The sequence below is a fragment of the Periplaneta americana genome, chromosome 10 (assembly GCF_040183065.1).
Source record: "Periplaneta americana isolate PAMFEO1 chromosome 10, P.americana_PAMFEO1_priV1, whole genome shotgun sequence".
Lineage (NCBI taxonomy): Eukaryota > Metazoa > Arthropoda > Insecta > Blattodea > Blattidae > Periplaneta > Periplaneta americana.
The window spans coordinates 129777247-129794176 of record NC_091126.1 but is presented as its reverse complement, the minus strand read 5'-3'; the positions used below and the strand labels follow the sequence as shown (position 1 = coordinate 129794176).

Here is a 16930-nt window from a genome sequence, read left to right as displayed (position 1 = left end):
ATGTTACTACATTAGGAAAATAAATAAACTTGATTAAATTTATTGATGTATGACTGCAGTGTAACTTGCGACAAATGGTAAGAAGTTCACCAAAACACTAACTTCAATATTACATTAAAAATTACAAATTTGAAAATTGATCCGGATTAATTGATAAGAGAGATTTTGAGTATCGAATATGTATATATTGTCAGATGTGGATGGAGGAGCTAAATGCTAGTCCTCTTATCGGATTTCCCTCTTTACGTAAAAGTTTCCAGAACAAAATGTTTAGTCATGGTACAAACGGATTTCTTTTGCTACATTTCTGCTGTAGTGGGACATCGCGAACTTCCCATATTACTCCTCTTGTACTCTCTTAATCATATGTTGGCTGTATTAAAAACAAGTCTGTTCCCGATAGATAATACATATGACGTAATAAAGCAGTATGCAAATCATGAGATTTGGATTCATCGTTTGTGACAAGAAAATATCTAATTCACTACAGTTTACGTTTCATTATAATAATTCCATTAAAATAGAAAACGAGACTAACACAAGACTGTTCATACTTAAGACCAAAAAGTGACAATAAACTCATCATACACTTATTTTAAGTCATTAATGCCTGAAAGTAGCACATTATTATTTTTTTTTCATTACAATAGTTTTTATTTAAACGTACTTATTTTGTTCCTGCTATTATTATTATTATTATTATTATTATTATTATTATTATTTTGATCGAATCAAATTTATAAATCCTTCTAAATATGCGCCTGAATTGTAATCGTGCATGTACATTAGTCGTAGAAATATTTACAGCATCCCTGGTATGAAGAAATCAATAGGCCTTATCGTATACGATAACTTAAAATTTGAAGAAACAAAATAGCTGAAATATGATGCGTAATAATTTATACGACGCTTTATAATGCCAGTATAAATTACAATAAATTGTAAAGAAATATGTGTAACATGCGCTTCACCATTTGTCGTTTTTTTTTTGCATATGCGTGTATAACATTTTGTAGCAGTCTGTACATAGTTCGAATCAATTCTATTAAATAAAACGTCGAAAAGGCTACAATATATTTTACAAGCTTCACGCATCATATCAGCACGCGTACAGACTTCTCCTTGCCAATTTGTTGGTTGGATTCGAAGGCCGAAATGTTATCAATCATTTAATTATATAACCCTTCGCTATCCAGGACCAACAGAGCGAGCCGGCCTCCGCGTGGGACTGCTTTGCAATAGGACCAGCTCACAACTGAGTGGTTTATGCTCCGAGCAGGCTCCGTGGACTCGATAGAGTTCTTTTGAAGATGTAATTACTGATTATCTATACGAGATTCACTTCCCGCGTTTTTACACGGAGGAGGAGTAAAATGCTACGCTCCGCCTATGATATCACCTACCTTTCCTAATATGGAGGACCACGACTTGGATTGTGGCTTGGGATTGGTCCGTTGCTAGCTTGATTGATGGCCTCGTAAATACACTACGCTGGCTAGGAAATGTTTATTAAATTTTTGGCATCGCTGATAGATTTCGAAGCCGTGATCATACGCCGTGTGACGGGGAAAGAAGCTCGGTCGCCCGCGTTGTGATTTTTATCGACCGTTAAACGGCAGGAAACGCTGTTGAGAGCGAGAGAAAGCGCCAAGCGCACAGTCACTGATTTGACTACGCAGTCCAGGGTTCGCTACAACAAACATTGCAACAGCGTCTAAACTACTACTGCGCCACACTACACGGAGCGACAATTTTTAGAAGAATTCTGCTTGTAGTGAAAGACGAAGGACGTTCGTGCCGGGACACGGTCTGGGAGTGGGGAACCGTTTTAGCGAGAGTGCGGCGTGCCTGTGGCGGTGGCTGGTTCCTGCGATGAAGTAGTGGAAGTAATCGGTAGATTATGGCCTAAAATGACCATGGTAAGTGTCATCTGTCTTGTTAGTAAGTATTTCATTCATTTGAACCGGGGAATCTCTCGGTTTGGCACTGTCATCCTTATTGACGTTTCCTGTGTGTCTTCAAATGTTGGCCCTACTAGTGTATGGTTTGGCACCCTGTTGTCGGCACGTTGGCCGCAGTTGTTGGGCTGTCGCCATAAAACCTATTTTAATCGAATCATGACGGTAAGATTCCATCGACCGACAAAATAACGCTTTGCCAGTGATTACATGAATGAGAGTATCAATTAAAATACGTTATCTGACTTCGTGCAACATTGTTTAATAACATTTCGTATTATTTACGTGAAGATCCGAGTGTCATTAATTTCATACGAAGGAATAGCGTGTGCAATTATAAACGAGTGACAAGAAAGTAATAGTAATAATGTCAAAGGAAAGTGTAGGCTATATGTTGCGCACCGTGGTGAACGACTGTCAAGGTCGTTTGGGCTGTTGTGTTTGGAGGCCAGCTGTACTCATCAATGCTAATCACATGACCTTGCCGATGTGGAACGTTCATGCAGTGAAGTGACACACCTACATGCCTAATTAATGGAAGATTTTGTTCCTGACTTCAGACGCAACGAGACTTGTGAACAAGAATAGAAGATACTTGCGTAATTCGTGAAGATTTTACGTGACTGTGTGTGGAGATGTTTTAATTCCATATGCCACAACTCGATATATAGTTTCTGATCAATATTTTCCTCATCCTGCTTTCGTAATGTTCAACGTTACGGCAAAACAGTAGTATAATAATCGTTGAGAGATCAGCTGATCAGCTCCGTAGACAAATCCATAATTCCGTGTAGTTTACTTTCTTGCCACTAGATGGCTCGCCTGAAACAGTTGACGACCGAAATTCGTTCATCATAAGGAGAAACTAACAGTGCGATACATAACCTTAAATAATAATGTTTTCGAATTAAACGAAGTAATTTCGTCATGAAGTGTTTTCTTATTCTGCATTGAATGGTATTAAGCGAAAAGAAGATGTTTGTTTCTTTTCGGGAATATACTAATCAGCATTTAATTATCCAGGTGCAGAAGTATGACGTAGGATTAGGCTTCCAGCGTTGGACATTCCCAAAGTACGGGTAATACGAGTTTTTCAAGGCCGACATAAAACTTTGCCCCAGAAGCCGGTTAGGCAGTTTTAGTGCACGACATAGAACTACTTACACCATGGTAGATTACAAAACTGTTGCCTCTAATTTAGGATGAGCTGTGTCAACGGGTTATCCAAAGTTCCAAATAATTCATGCTTTACAGTTATAAATAAACACATATCATAGTTACATAGGTATCATAAGCACTTGTAGTTAATTTGCCAGTGTGTCCTCATATTTATACTCCCAAGATTTCGTACCATTTTGAGGCTATGGTAGATTTTAGTGCCTCTAGCTATAAGTGGACTATAGAACTGCCTGCTTTTATACATTAGACAGCAATTAATTTATGGTAATGCCAGTTATGTGTGTAGCATTTCCTACAAACGCAGTTTGTAATATATTATAGCTTGCTCAGTCATACTTCTTTAGACAACCGCGAAATGCAGACCTGAAAGTGCATGCTACAGTTTCACTTGGCAACCTTGATGCTTTATTATGAGTGAATAACGGTTCTGTAGCTGATGTTTATTTTTGCTCTTATTATGCTCAGCTTAAATGTGCATGTACCAGTTTCTTTGTGCATATTCATATACGAGGCACAATTATAACTACACCGAATTCTAGTTTTGTGTTGAAAGGGACACGAATACTTTTGTGTGACTATATTAATGACTTAGATCGTCACGTGGGAATTTGCAGGTGCGCATGTCAATCAACTAGCTCCTCCTCCCAGTCATTTTGATAAGCTGTGATGATTGAAGGCCATGTGGTGGTAATAGGTAGACCACATTTCACATTTATGAGAGTATGGGACCATTCCTGTTCTGTCGATAATGAACCACATTGGAACTTTCTGTCTGCCTTAAAGTTGTGTGTATCCAACCTTACAGAGAGACCTAATTTGCCAATAATTTATCCTGTAATTTAACGATTCATGTTATGAAAATTCTGAGCATAAGGCTCGCATCTTGGCGAAGAAATCCTGAAATTTATTCCGCTATGGAAATATTTAGCTTCATCTTTACATTTATTTTTAATTTTAGTTGCATTCACACCAAAACTTGGAAACCCTGTTAACCTGGATACCTTTCCACAGTCTATATTTTTTAAATAACCATTTGGTCAGAACTTGAAACAATCCTAATTGAATTTTTAATATGTATTTATTATTGGTTAGGATGCTATGCTACATTACTACCAAAACCACTGATAATAATGATAAAAAACAAACTCACTTTAAACTTCAGCACACATATGGAGAGAAAAATAAGAAATTTAATACGGTAACTGGTTAGTAAAGAAGATGTGAAAAATTATCATCAAAGTTGATCCTGCCAACAGCTAACATCAATCCAAAATTACTAGAAGAACTCCAGAGAGATATTTTTACTTTATGAAAAACAGTGTTAAACGCAGTATTTGTTATTGTGTCACAAAATTTTTGTATGCACCATGCATCTAGAAAAAAATGGAATCCTATATCCTGTTGTAAAGCCGACCATTAGTGAATATGCGAAATAATAATAATAATAATAATAATAATAATAATAATAATAATAATAATAGTAAAAAACTATATTCTTTGGTCTGTTCCGTTCTGATACTCATGTGATTTTAAACAATATTTAACACTAAAACTTATTGGAAACCCAAGCCATGTGGTCAGCATTGCAAAGAATAGTGTAATGCAACGCATGAGAAGGTGGCATGTTCTAACTCAATTTAAAGAGGCCCTTACAGGAATTTCTGTTGTCAATACATATTGATAAAATAGCAGTTGTTGCATATTGGTTGACAGCTATTTCAATTGCAAAGCAAAATGTAAAAATATCTGCTTGATAGGAAATTTCTTTAGCTGTTGTCTAAGGTACTCAGATATTATCCTGATCCAGAAAGTTTATATTTTTCTGAGAGCTCTTATGTAATGAGTTTGTGTTTCGTGATATAATTGTACAGTGGTAGTAGACCATTTTCTTGTAAATTCTGGTTGATTTGAATATGCTTGATTTTTTTTTTCTGGATTGATGTAGTTTTTAGAACTCTCAGAAGACTGTTAGGTCTCTCTAGAACTCAATAAACTAAAATTGATACTTTGAATCTCATTATCACTACCACAACAAATGGTGATAATAACAACAAACTCTCTTCAACCTTCAGCATTGGTCTGGAGAGAAGGGAAGACATTTAATAAACTGGAAAGAATGTGTGGGAGCAGTACATGATCAGAATTGATCCTACAGTCTTGTCAACAATTGATGTAATTCCAAAATCACTAGAAATGAGTCCACTTTTTACAAAACCTAGTTGAACACTGTATCTGCTATTGAGCCACAAATTTTTTGCATCATCTATGCACCTAGAAAAAAGGGAAATTCTATAAGCTTGCTGCAGAACTGATCATAACTGCCAATAATAATAATAATAATAATAATAATAATAATAAACCCTATTATTATTATTATTATTATTATTATTATTATTATTATTATTATTATTATTATTATTATAATCATCCAATCACTCCTGATACCATTGAGGTTTTTAAACTAACATTTGACAGTCAAAAACTGAACAGCATGAAGCAACACGAGAAAAAAGAGACATGTCCTACCCCAATTTAAAGGGGCCCTTACAGGAACAACACCTGTTGTCACTATATGTTGACAACATAGCAGATGTTCCGCACTTATTACTGGTAGACAGTAATCTAATTTGTAAATGCAAAATGTAAAAATGACTGGCTAAAATAACCTTTTTTTAGACATTGTGTTATGTATTTAGACATTATCAGTTCTTCTCCTGAAAGATTTGGTGTTTCTAAGTTTCTGAGCTCTTTTCTTGAGTTTGTATGTAATGAATTTGTGTCCCTTGGCATAAGTTACAGTGGCAATAGGCCATATTTTCTTGTAAATTATGAGTAATTTAAATCTGTATGATTTTTCGTCGGTTAATACAATTTTGAACATTCTCAGATAACTTGTAGGCCTAGGTCTCTGTAACAAACAGCAGTGCCTGCACAAGATCTGGTTGAAGACTGTATAAATATTGATGGTAATCTATCAGTAGGCTATCTACACCCACATTATCAATATTAAAATATGTTAGTTTCTGTCAAACTTTGCTATTATTATTTTCTGTCATTCCACGGATATATATAGTGTATATTCATATTTTCTTCATTAACATGTTTGTATTGGAGTATTAAGTATCAGTATCTATATAGGCCTACACAATATCAGTATGTATTGACAATATTAAAATACCGGTACGTTAGTTTCCTTCAAACATTATTTTCTGTACTGTCATTACATCAATATTTACATTAATTTCTTCATTGAAATTGTTATGTTGCCTTCTTAAGGATCAGTATTAATTGTAGAAGAACCTCTTGAGATGAAGCCACCAATCTGCTTCCGATATAAGAATTGGATCTGATAAATTTACAGTTAAAGTGAGCCACAGTGCAATAATAAAAATAATGATAATAATAATAATAATAATAATAACTTTTATTTATTTATTTATTTATTTACTAATATTTATTTTGCTGTACAACAGCCTGGGGCCAATAACAGTTCAGTACAAAATAAAAGTTAACACGAGATTTACAGTGAACAAGAAATTACAAAAACAGTGCATACAAATAATTATTAAAATTAGAGACAAATACAAATAAACAGAGATGACAAAATGAATAGACAACTGCAAAATACATGATACATAACAGCTCAAAAACAACACAAACGGATGAACTTGATGAGTATGCTTAATATAAGAATAACCAAACAACAAACTATACATTAACAGATCAGAATTAATACACTGTAAATTGGCAACTTTAATACATCTGACAACTAGAGAGAGGTATTTCGGCTGGTGGGTATACAATTTTTTTTTGAAATCTTAAACTATTCGAAGGGGCCCGAAGGTAGATATTGCTTATGAAGAATTCACAATCAATATCACCTTTTAAGGCCTTACAAAAGAATAAGTAGTCAAGTTCAAGACGTCTAGCATAAAGGCTAGAAAAGTTAAAATATTTACAAGTACGCTCATAATTGAAAACAGAGTAATTAGGTAAAAACCTATGGGGACACAAATTTTCTTTGAATGATTTCCAATTTAATCGAATCAGTAGAAATAATAGAATTCCATAATAATAATAATAATAATAATAATAATAATAATAATAATAATAATAATAATAATAGTAATAATAATAATAATAATAATCAGCAGTTTATTATTATCGAATCTCAAGACTTTTTTCCCCACATTGCACACAATTTAAATTAGGAATGATTAATGACACAGAGTATTAAAATTGTCATACTTCCTATTCAGTTGCTGGTATGGCACAAGTATAGATGTAGTAGACGACATTAGCTTGTAGGTGGTATGTGCCATGCACCGTCTGCTTCTGTATATTCAATGTTCAGCGTATATCTTTTTTCTGGAAAATTAACATTTTCCTCATTTTTATTCTTAAGAGCTCACATTTTGAAAGCGGTTTTTCCTTACGTTTATTCTTTTGGGAATTCCAGTACATTTATATATGCATTTCTAGTGGTATAGCAACAGTGAAAAGGAAGTTGTTTTAATTATGTTCGAGAAAATTTCTTGTAAAACTAATGTTACATAAAACATGTTTGTTAAAATTTGATCATTATATATTTCATATCTGAGAATATTAATAGAGAGTTTGACAGGCATTCATGTCAGCAGATTAGTAGAACATTTTTCTTTAAAATTTTCTACAGACCCAGAAACAAAATTTGGGCGACCTGAATTTTGTTTCTGGTTCTGTACTGTAACATGCGACTATAGGGATTAAATATTAAATTGAAGAGAAGAAACTATAAAGCGGAAACTGTAGGCTAAATAAACACTTTTGATAATTCGACTTTCTTTGTCTTATATACAGTATATAAAATTAATAAAATCTATATAATGTGGTTACAGATAATATTTTCTTTCTTCGTCATGCTTTATCTACCTTTTCGCATTGACGTAAATTCCAGTGCGGTGTAAAGGGTCTATTTCTTTTGACCTACACAGATTAGCACATATTGCCGGCTTCCCTGGTCGTGTGATTAGCACGATATAAGGCCACCGCTGATACAACACAGGACAGCGCATGACAATGGAGAAACATCCAGTCCCGCGTACCAGATTATACCGTTTGGAAATTGACTACACAGGACTGACAAAGTATGTACTTTACGAAATATACGGATGCAGCAGTGCACAGGGCCTGCGGATGGGATAGTACAGAAATAAAAATGGGTGTCATGAAGTTAACACTTACTTTCTCATACGTGTCACGAGCTTTGTTTCATGTTGTCAGTGATGTGTTATAATAGATTTTCTTGAAATATAACTCGAAGGACATACATAAGAATAGATGAAACCATTTTATATGTACTCAGAGAAACAGATCTTTCGTTTAATGTTTGCCAACAATACTATTATGTATGCATTTCGAACTGGCGGCTCAAGGTCAAGTAATGTATTGCATTTACCACCTGTGCTTACGCCAATCCTGGACCATTCTCCTCAATTAAAGTCAACTCGCACAGTCGGAATTACCAGTGCTTCAGTTCACAGCTCTCAGTTCAGTGACTCGTACGTGGTTTGTACTTTTGTACATTTGTACGTGACCTTACGCCGCCAGTAAGAAATGCATAGATAATAGTGGTTTATTCAAGCGTAGCAGGCGCTCTTAGGGGAAGTGAATACCTGGGTCGGCCTAAAAAGTCCGAAAGTTCATCAGTTGAGCGCAAGAGAAAATTTTACCTGAACTGAATGCATCAGTTGAGCGCGGCGGTCAGTTTAACACGAGCCGCATCTATTTCCATTCCCATTTTGTAGAGACGTAGGAGACTCTGTACATTGATAGGTAAGGTTTATCTTGTCTCAGTAGCAATAAAACCAAGTCCTTTCAAATGAGGGTGGAGATTATAGGAGGGTTGTAAATTTTCAGTATTCCTTTCAAAACTTTGTTATTGTACAGGCTACCGGAACTCAATTTCTTGAAAGACAAGCTCAGTGACGGAACTACACAATACAAAGAGAGATATTTTGTTATTTTTATTTTGCGCTACAGAATGTATCGACTGGTCCCTTCCGCCACTGGATGGATGGACGGCATCGCTCCATTCCCCCATCGCCATAACAATACAGACGAAGTAAGACATATCTCCTTTCTCTCTCTTTTCACAGTGAGACAAGATACATCACACAGACTCTAAAAATGCTACTCTCGTAAAAATGCTCGTACCGATAAATTGGTACTTTTCAGAATTTAAAGTGCTCGTACAGATAACTTGGTACCGTACTTGTCAGAGCTTAAAATATTTGTTCCATTGCCAGTACTCGATTGTTTAATATCTAGGTCACTTTCTTGGATAATAGTAGCCACTATCTGTAGGGAACCAATTCTAGTAATATTTCCGCGTTTATATCTAAAAATTAATTCTTCTATATAATGTTGCCTCCTTTTATATGTACACGATTGACTCTAACAATATTCCCGTTGCCATTCATTTTAATATAAGTGCTAGTTTGTGTCTCAATAATGACTTGAAGAAACAAATATAGTGTATATGAGGGTGAGTACTATTAAAATTCACAGAGAACGCTTTGTGGAACGCCTCACATGCATTATTAATTCCGTCTGATTTAACAGTATCGGAAGCGCACATTTCAAGGGGAAATAACGAATCCACTTTTATGAAATTTGACACCAAATTATCAGTCCAGGCTGTGATACTTTCATTAACAGGTTGGTTGCTAACTAAATCTTGAACAAATGCATCTCCGACTTCATTTTGAAGAAGAAACGAAAGACCAAATACCCAGTGCAACCATTTACCGTTGTCAATATTGTTACCTTTATACTCATTAGAAAGTCTCAAGGACTGAATTTTTCTCCACCAAGCCCGACTTACACTACACACAAATTTTCTCACGATACGTACCATAACTAAGCCTAAGGAGAACTGACCACCGCGCTCAACTGATGTATACCCAAAACTAACTCCGAGCTCAACTGATGCATTTTTAATCCTTTCGTGCTCAATTGATGTACACCCAAAAAGTCCTATGAAGTTTTGGGGTCCTACAAAATTTTACGGCTAGAAATGGAATAACATTGCATATAGTAAAATTTTGTTAGAACCGTTCACAATATGCAATATTATTTTTCCTATGCGTAAAATATTACCATGCCGAGTGAAACGTAATGACTTCTACTTTGACGGCGTAAATTATGCTATGATATTAATGTTATGAAACTATTTTCCGTCCAATAAAATTAGGTTTAATACATAATTGCTGTCATGGCAACCCATTTTTCATAGGTAATGATATCATACTATCCATGATTAAAAATTCGATGTTATTTCTTTAATACCGTACTGTAAATTACATTTTGTTGCAAGAGGGCATAATAAAGGTTTACCGCTGATTGAGGTTCTGGCTGATATGTTGTGTATCTATTATATACCACAGTCATTTTCAACCGGTGCGCCGCGAGAAAATGAAAATAATAAAGTTGCCGTAGCAATAATTGGAAAAGTAAAAGTGAGGCCACAGGAATCAACTTTCAGCGAACGGGGTACAAATCAACATTCAGTAAACACATTCCCTCCTAAAATCCTCAAAATTCTCCTCTGGTTTTCAAATGCTGCTTTAGAGTATATCGTTGGTGTTGAATACTAACCTCCTATGTAAAAAATTCCAGTTTTACAGGAGAGTGAAAAACTTTTTAATAATGAACACGTATATGACATAAGAGGATATTTAAATGTGAAGTTTGTATCCATGCCTTAACTTAAGATGTGTTGGCAGAAGGTTTAGGAAGACTTTTTTGGTAGGAATTAAGTGAAATCTCATTTTTGTCAATTTTTTGGACGTACGAGGTTGCTGTTCGTCACCATCAATGTGAGTGTGCCGCGGGATTTTAAATGTGCCACATGTCGAAAAACATTGAAAAACGCTGATTTGGTAGTAAATACGAGTATCACTTGATGTCAGAAAGAACAATTGAAGGGGTGAGAATGAGATAGTTCAAAGCCACACTTTTAACAAAAAATGGTGCCACCGGCGTAGCTCAGTCGAATAATGTGTTTGCCTGCCGATCCAGAGTTGCGCTCGGGCACGGGTTCGATTCCCGCTTGGACTGGTTATCTGGTTGGGGATTTTCCAAGGTTTTCGCCAACCATAAGACAAATGTCAGGTAATCTATGGCGAATCCTCGGCCTCATTTGTCAAATACCATCTCGCTATCACCAATCCCATCGACGCTAAATAACCTCGTAGTTGATACAGCTTCGTTAAATAGTCAAGTAAAAAGAAACAAAAATTGTTTTTCATGCGAGTTCATTTCTTACACACATGGGGAAGCAACTATTAAAATATTATAAAAATTACTCAACAAATGACGTAAGTACGGTAAAGATTGGTAATACTGTGATACGAGTAATATTGTGGTAGTTCTTTTTGAGAATTTATTACAATTTTACTGAGCGAGAGAAAGATCGTTTTTTTTCGCGTCAACGTATTAAAGCAGCGTTGTCAGACACAGCCTAAACGGAGCGGAGCGCTCCACTATAACTCGTTGCGTGCTCCGGTGCTTCCACAGACATAAGCAAGTTCACGCTCCGACTGGACGTCTCTAGCACCACAACCGGTTTCGGAGCTTACAACTCTGACACTACTGTATTAAAGGAATGTTCGTGGATAAGTTGCTGCACAAAACCAGTTCTTCTCTCGCTCAGTAAAATTGTAATAAAGTCTCAAAAAAGAACTATCACAATATTACTCGTATCACAGTTTTACCAACATTTACCCTGAAAAAAAAAATATGATACCGCACCTAATAGAATTGGACTCTAAACCTTTAACACGCTCTCATGTAAACTTTTGTCTGTGTGGCTTAGGAATATATAATTCTTACCCCTTCAATTGCTTGTATACATTTAATGTCTGATTAGTGTAATATGTTACTAGTCAGCGATGTATGAAATGTAGAGGGAAAGTAACTGGCCAACCTACCCCATTATATCCTTGCTTATTTGCCTCATGAGTGATGTCTTATTGGTGTCACTTGTGAGGTTCCAACCTGTCTTCGGACAGTTTACTAAACAATAACAATAAATGTTTACTTTTAACTGTGTAACTTATGTGTAATATGTATGCACAGGATTGGTCTTTTTCTGCATGTGGGCGCATTGGTATGCTCATGATAATACGTACAGCTCGATTCAACTTTATTGGCCCTTGTCCTTGGTTTTTTTTTCTAGCGAGCGAGCTGTGTGTTGCGTCATAAGAAATAAATTTAATCACAAACGTGCATAGGAGGGGAAGAGAGAAGAGAAAGAATGAAAATAATACTGTATATATATTATTAAACTTATATTATATGCTCGTAGTTGAGGACACTCATGTCAAGAAAATATAAGTCATCATGACATTGTTTAGTCAACAGATGTAATGATTAATAACGGGACGTGTAGGACGTGTGTTTTAAGACGGAGTGTACCGCGACATGATAAGAAGGATGTGTTAGGTGCTATGACTGTGCGGACTGACCTGTGCGACCCAGCCCGCCTGTAGTGATGTGTAACTCGCTCTTAAGACTGGTTCACAATAAACCGGAAACGAGAATCGGAACGAAAACGAAAACGGTAAAATTGTTAAAATGTGTACATTTAAATGTGAGCATTCACAATTAACTTCAAGCTTGCCGGAGTCCAGGATCGGGAACAGAGAGTTGGCCAAGTTTCAACTTTGGCGTTCACGTTTCCGTTCACAGCCCACTAGATTCATTCTATTGCCATTTAAAGCTATTTTGTCGTTATATGTTTTGTAGCAAGAAGACCGTGACATAACCTATGCATTATTTTGTTCTGTGCTGTGCATCATGGAGCAAGTTTTATTTGATGAGAGTCTAATATTGAGTGTTGGGGAAAATCCTCACGTTTACGATAAGCGGCGCGCCTCGTATAAAGATGAGAAAATGAAGGAGAATACGTGGCTTTCAATAGCTGCATCTTTGAACACCGATCATAAGTGAATCATATTTTATTACTGTATTGGTTGTATTACACACTACATATTCATGCTTCAATTCAATAACTACTGTTGTGTTCATTTTTGTTCTATTACAAATGTTTCTTCTCTAATTATTTTACGTTATGGTAGAATTAAAATAGGTTGTGATAATAAAGATGCATGGGCATATTTATAGTACCGTACCTAATGAAATGTTTCAGTTGAAATTTCGAAGTTGGTTAACCTGTGTTTATGTTGGTTGCCTTGTACTCATGAGAGAACGCCATTGGTCAATTATACACAAATAACATCAGAATGCGTAATATCGACTTTACATATCGTTATTGACATGCATATCGATATGCATAGTCGTCTACGTTCTCGGTTTATTGCGAATCAAAAATTTTCATATTCACGTCATCTGCTTCTCGTTTTCATTCTGGTTCTCGTTCCCGATTTATTGTGAACCAGCCTTTAGTCTATCTACTTACTTTTTGCAGGGGCCAAAATCCCTGAATCAAGCTGTAGGCCTATTTGTGAATTAGCTTATTATCCTATTGTGCCCTCCCCTCCCCAAGGAAATCGTTCTATCTCCGTCTATGCTGGAGACACACACCCCTCCGTTCGGAAAGCGAAAAGTTAACGTTTTGACGCGAAAGAAGACCTGTTATCTGGCTGTGTAATTGGGGTAAAGCGACACTAAATGTATAACGAAAGATGGTTGTAAAAAATTAAAAGTTCCTCAGGCTTAACTTGTGAGAAGGGAGGCCCCTATTGCACTGTCATATTCACTGAGGACCAGTTAATAACACAGCCCCGGGTTGAGCCACTTTTACAAGGTGTAAAAAATTAATTCATTTCATATTAATTCATGAATGTAATAGAAATCTGACGAGGCTGAAGTCATGAGTGAGAGAACGTCATAATTTCGTTTTAAGAATTGTAACGCTGTTGTCTTGGTCCAGTGGAGTTTCAGAGACACTGTAAGACCTCCATAAATTAGATTTCTATGAAGTAATAGTTAACGTGACTCGTGGGTTCCACTAGAGATAAGAAAAGACAGCGAAATATGAGGAACAGTTGCCCAGTAATAATGGAAGATAAAGATCTACTTTACTTCACAGAGAATTTGAACAACACACACCGGGTTTTATAGATAAAGGAAATGCAAGCGTGCGTGGTATCAATTTATTAAAAATGTCTTACTTCAGCATAAAATTGTACGTTCATTTATCATCTTACTATTTCTATAGATAGTGAGTACAAACGACCAAAGTTATTGTATTGAACGTCAGCAGAAACTTGATCTTTGGCCGGCGTCAACTGATAATTACACAAAAATAATCCACCTGCAGTCGACTCAAATCCGACACCGCTATTATGTCGGCGCGTTTAGACTTCTTAATCCTACTGCGGTACTATTTCATTGATAAAATACTTCCATTGTTGAACATCTAAAGCCTCGTTCACACTTTTCAAGTAACTTGAATTCAAGTCACTTGATTCGACGAACTTGAAAAGTGTGAACTATGTTTCAAGTTGACTTGAAGTCAAGTAACGGCTTGAATTCAAGTTTAAAGTGAATTTGAATCCCTTTCTGCTTTTTACTTGACTTGAAAGGACACTTGAAACAACTTGAAGAGTGTGAACGTCACTTGATAACTTGAATTGAAGGAGAAAAGCGCGGGAATTTAAATTAAAAGCTGTTTTAAGAGCGTTAAATTAACAGCCGATTGTTTTTCTCTTCTGAGAACGTAAAAATAATGGGAAACAATAGTAAGTGAAATAATGACCAAATATTTGAGTTTCTGAAGTCGTATAAAACTCACGAAGGCCTGTGGATTATAGAAACTGAGAAGTTTCGTGACAGAAATGCAAAGGAAGCTGCCAAGGAAGGAAGAATTCATTGAAGAATTGAACAGCAGAGAGTTTAACGTGGACACAGATGAGATATGAAAGACCAAACCCGTTAAACTGTAGATAGAGAAGAAGTGAAGAAGGTAGGAAGGAGGGATTAAGAAGAGTGTTGCTTGAAGGGATGACATTTATGGGCCGAAACTGGCATAGTTCAATGTCGCTGATAGAATTTTTTTATGGAGGGGACTGTAACAGCTTCAAGATAGTCATTTTCAATTATGGTAAATCAGACCTGCTTATATTTTATTACATTTACACTAAGAATTAATAAATCTGCTTGAAGATTTCACTTATTCTATTTGTAATGGTCTATGGTCGTGTATTTCTCTTCCCAATCTAATTCCTAATCCATACTGAACAACGCGTCTTCCATTTCTCCAATATATTTATCATTTCCCTGGCACGAGACTTGCTACTAGGCCTACAGAAATTCCTAATTACACAGCTTCTATCGACGCCATTTTATCCTACTTGAAAACAAAATAACTTGAATATGTCTGAACTGCGACTTGAATTCAGGTTACTTGAAATTACGTGACTTCAATTCAAGTTACTTGAAAATTGTGAACGAGGCTTAAGGAAGTTAGCAGAACTCTGAGCTCGTATTACTTCGACATAAGCGCGCAGTACACGAAACCTAGAGCTGAAGATGACAAATTATGACTTGCATGGCAAGCGTAATCACCATATTGATTTTCAAAGCATATACTGTATTATCCATTTAAAGCACGTTTCTTTCGATTAGTCAACGACATACTGAATTAAGAAAAGTTGTCTAAAAAGGAACGAATTAACTGTTAATTTTATTTTAATTATAGACCAACATTATAAGTTCCAAAATAATTTTGTTCCTTCGGTAAAATAGTCTTACAAAATTGTGTACGACATAGAGTTCGGTCGTACCTCGTATAATTAGTCAAAATAGTCTTACGTATGGCAACCCTGACTCACGTATGTATAATATCGTTTTATCAGAGGTTTCCGAACTTTTCATTGTCGCGGTTCCCCTTAAAGATCCTATTTCATTTTGATGGACTCCGAAAATGCTTTGCATAATTTAGACCGGCAATCTTTTCCAATTTATTATGTATGTATGTATGTATTTTATTGGGTTATTTTACGACGCTGTATCAACATCTAGGTTATTTAGCGTCTGAATGAAATGAAGGTGATAATGTCAGTGAAATGAGCCCGGGGTCCAGCACCGAAAGTTGCCCAGCATTTGCTCGTATTGGGTTGAGGGAAAACCCCGGAAAAAACCTCAACCAGGTAACTTGCCCCGACCGGGATTCGAACCCGGGCCACCTGGTTTCGCAGCCAGACGCGCTGACCGTTACTCCACAGGTGTGGACTGTATGTATGTATGTAGAAATTGGAACTCGCTTCCGAGTGATATAAGGGGTTGTTGGACAATAGCTTCATTTAGGTCAAAATTACATAAATTCTTACTTAACAGATGAATTGCTGATTAATATTTGTTACTTATAATGAAACTAATTCTTATTATTATTATCTTTAATTTCTCTAAATAGATTTACAAAACCTCTAATGGCAATTACATTAATATTCTCATTATAGAAATAGAAATATATATATATATATATATATATATATATATATATATATATATATATATATATATATTCTCCCTGTAACATAGTCCTAGTAAGCTTATATTAAATTAATTTTCATCATTTTACTAGCTATCTCAAATATTAAATTAATTATAATTCATTGAATTAAATTAGCTCATAAATTAAGTTACTACTTTACCTTATAGATTTATCTAAATTTAAATAAATGTGTAGTGAAGATTATTGCTGGAGAACCTTTTAAGTGTAGTGAAAATATTTGTAATTTAAATTTATGTATTGTATTGATTAAGGCTGGTTGAGTGGAAGAGAA

The 16930-nt window shown here is 35.6% G+C and overlaps 1 long non-coding RNA gene across 1 annotated transcript in view; it reads left to right on the top strand.

The window, feature by feature from the left end:
- The first annotated feature begins 1268 nt into the window (after positions 1 to 1268).
- LOC138708024 (uncharacterized) overlaps positions 1269 to 16930 on the top strand; it is a 508774-nt gene continuing 493112 nt past the window's right edge. Inside the window, exon 1 of the long non-coding RNA XR_011334538.1 lies at positions 1269 to 1919. This is a non-coding gene — a long non-coding RNA (uncharacterized lncRNA). The remainder of the gene's footprint in view (positions 1920 to 16930) is intronic.